We start from the raw sequence: 3,520 nt of genomic DNA on the forward strand, positions 1-3,520 counted from the left end.
CTAGATTAATTCTTAAAAAATTAAAATAAAATATCACATTGCTCTAAATTTTGTAATCACTTTTTAGTTGAAAAGATAGGTCAGAAATATTTAGTGAGTCATCACAGAACTGAGATTGAGATACCAGCATGGTTTTCTAAATTCAGACATAACTAACTAAATGTCCAAGAATTCAAAACAATTTAAGCAAAATTAAATCCATATAGAATGTAGAAGTAAGAACTCAGGAATTATGATTAGCCCTTGCCTCTTTAAATACCTGCTATATATTCTTTACATGTGCTCACAAGAAAGAAGTAGAATGGATAGAATTACAAATAAGAAATGAGGAAAATGAGAAGTCAAGAAATGTTCAGAAGCTTCTATTTCAGATAATTGTATAAATTTTAAAATTATTAATAGAGTAATTTATAGCAAGCTTTTATTAATTCTATTTAGTTCCTGGAATTTCTGAGACCATGATTTTTTTTTTAATTTTTTAATTTTTTTGACAGGCAGAGTGGACAGTGAGAGACAGAGAGACAGAGAGAAAGGTCTTCCTTTTGCCGTTGGTTCACCCTCCAATGGCCGCCGTGGTCGGCGCGCTGCGCTGATCTGAAGGCAGGAGCCAGGTGCTTCTCCTGGTCTCCCATGCGGTTAAAGGCCCAAGCACTTGGGCCATCCTCCACTGCACTCCCGGGCCACAGCAGAGAGCTAGCCTGGAAGAGGGGCAACCGGTACAGAATCCGGTGCCCCGACCAGGACTAGAACCCCGTGTACTGGTGCTACAGGCGGAGGATTAGCCTATTCAGCCACGGCACCTGCGCAGACCATGATTTTTTTTTTTTTTTTTTTTTTTTTTTTTTTTACAGGCAGAGTGGACAGTGAGAGAGAGAGACAGAGAGAAAGGTCTTCCTTTTTGCCGTTGGTTCACCCTCCAATGGCCACCGCGGTAGGCGCGCTACGGCCGGCGCACCGCGCTGATCCAATGGCAGGAGCCAGGTGCTTCTCCTGGTCTCCCATGGGGTGCAGAGCCCAAGCACTTGGGCCATCCTCCTCTGCACTCCCGGGCCATAGCAGAGAGCTGGCCTGGAAGAGGGGCAACCGGGACAGAGTCCGGTGCCCCAACCAGGACTAGAACCCGGTGTGCTGGCGCCGCAAGGCGGAGGATTAGCCTAGTGAGCCGCGGCGCCGGCCCAGACCATGATTTTTTTTTTTTTTTTTTTACAGACCATGATATTTTTAACATGCAAAGATATCTTTGTGCAAATTTTGAGTCATATTTCCTAGTTAATAGTTCAATTTATTGTTTCATATTTGATCCTATTAATGTTTTCTCAAAGAATTTTAATTATTCTCATAACCCCACACAAATTCATCTGAAATGAATTCATTATATAATAGTGTTCAGTTCTAGGTTTGTAAAGTATGATTGTAATACATGCTTTCTGGTTTAAAAGTTTGAAAATATAATGGGCATTAACAGGAAAAGATCTCATACATTCTACAAATATACTCTCAATATTTTCCCAAGGTCATGTGCATACATCATTCCTAATGTCAATTACTGACAACCCAACACACCAAACATTAAGAAACAATCCTGGTGCCATATGGAACATTTGCACACTACGGCCCCAGAACAGCATGAAGAGATTTATTTCATCTTTTGCGCTATTTAAAAATATTCAAGAAATATTTAGGCAACAAAATTATGAAGAAATAATATTAAAACCCATTCTATATACTTCATGAAAACAGGTAGTGTTGGTTGGTTTGTGCCCTAAAAATTTTGTGTTAGAATTTAATGTTAGGCAATATTATTCATACTTGTTATTTTCTGTCCCCTTTGGAAATAATTTTATATTCTCTCTGAAAGGACAAAGATTTGACCATATGGATTTTTTTTAACTAATGGAATATCTAGAAGGGAAATGGTGTGTGCCAACTCTGGGCATATTTTTCTCCCTTCAGTTTGTCACCTACATTTATGAATAGGAGGATCTGTAGCTTGATTAAATCTTTTTCGGTTTAAGTCACTGAGATTATGAGGTTTTAGTTATTACAGCGAAACCTAAGTTGCTATGAATTATAGTCATATTTAAGTACTCTGTTTTACCAACTTTTCTCTCTTGGGTTCTCACATTTTCCACTTAATTAGTGCATCTATGAATACTGTCTCTGAGATGTGTCTAGTGTTAGAAACCCTAAGAAGAAACGCCCCCAACAAGCACAACCGGCTGCACCTGAAGGCGCGCCCGTTCCTCGGTGGCCTGGCCGAGGACATCGACAAGGGCAAGGTGTGCGCCCACCAGGAGCTCGAGCAGCGCGCCCACGACCTGGCCGAGAAGTGGGAGTGGGACGCGCTGAGGCCAGCAAGATCTGGTGCTTCCGCCCGGCGGCACCGGCCCCAACATCCACCAAGGGGGTGCAGTACCTCAGCGAGATCAAGGACAGCGTGGTGGCTGGCTTCCGGCGGGCCGCCCAGGAGGGTGCGCTGCGTGAGGAGAACACGCGAAACGTGCGCTTCGACGCCCACGGCCTGACGCTGCACGCCGACGCCACCCACCTCAGGGGCGGCCAGATCACCTCCACAGCCCGGAGCTACCTCTGCGTCAGCGTGCTGACCGCCCAGCCCCGCTTCAGAGAGCCTGTTTACCTTGTGGCGATCCCGCGTCCTGAGCAAGTGGTCGGTGTCCTGAACAGGAAGCAAGGCCGCGTGTCCGAGGAGTCCAGCCACGCCCATGTTTGCGGTGCAGGCCTACCTTCCCGTCAACAAGTGCTTCAGCGTCACCGGCGACCTGAGGTCCAACAGGGCAGCCAGGCCTTCCCGCCTCTGGCAGATACTGCCTGGGGACCCCTTCGACAACAACAGCCAGCCGCCCCAGCCAGGGGGTGGCCGAGATGCGCAGGCACGGAAGCCCTGCCTGGACAACTTCCTGGACAAGTTGTAGGGGGTGGCTCCGGCGGCCCCGCCCCTTGACCCGGCCTGACACGCGACGCCCCCACAGCTTCGTACCTCGAGACAGCCCCCACGGTGACGCTCATCCCTAGAGCTGCCGGGGCCTGCTCCCTGCCATGGCTCTACGGTAACATTCGATGCAGTCTCGAACCATACTTCTTTCGGAGGCAACAAACAGATGCGACCTCTGGGCAGGGACTCAGTGGCCGGTTGGGAGGTACCTGGGAAGGACACCCAGCACTTCTTTATCTCATTTCTTCAGAAGGAAATGCGGGTGTGCACAGAATGCTGGGAGGAACGCGTGGGAAGTTTACAGGGTCAGCAGCCATCAGCGGCTCCCCCCACCTTCCCGCCAGAAAGTTGGGAGAAGCGGCGGGAAGAATTTCTGGGAGGCAGAAAGTCCTGTGCGGTGTTGACTGCAGCCTTCCAGCCGAGTGCCATTGGAGTAATAAAATTTGATCAGTGGTGACCATGAAAAAAAAAAAAAAAAGAGACAAAAGACGAAGGCTCAGTTCTTAAGGCTGGAGGAAATCTGTTACTGGTATTGGTGTCATATGTCTCCACCATACAGCAGAACTG

The 3,520-nt window shown here is 47.4% G+C and overlaps 1 pseudogene; it reads left to right on the forward strand.

Annotated features, from left to right (window-relative positions):
• Positions 1-2,147: 2,147 nt before the first annotated feature.
• Positions 2,148-2,933, forward strand: LOC133770988 (elongation factor 2-like; annotated as a pseudogene).
• The last annotated feature ends 587 nt before the right edge of the window (positions 2,934-3,520 follow it).

The sequence above is a fragment of the Lepus europaeus genome, chromosome 12 (assembly GCF_033115175.1).
Source record: "Lepus europaeus isolate LE1 chromosome 12, mLepTim1.pri, whole genome shotgun sequence".
Taxonomy (NCBI): Eukaryota; Metazoa; Chordata; class Mammalia; order Lagomorpha; family Leporidae; genus Lepus; species Lepus europaeus.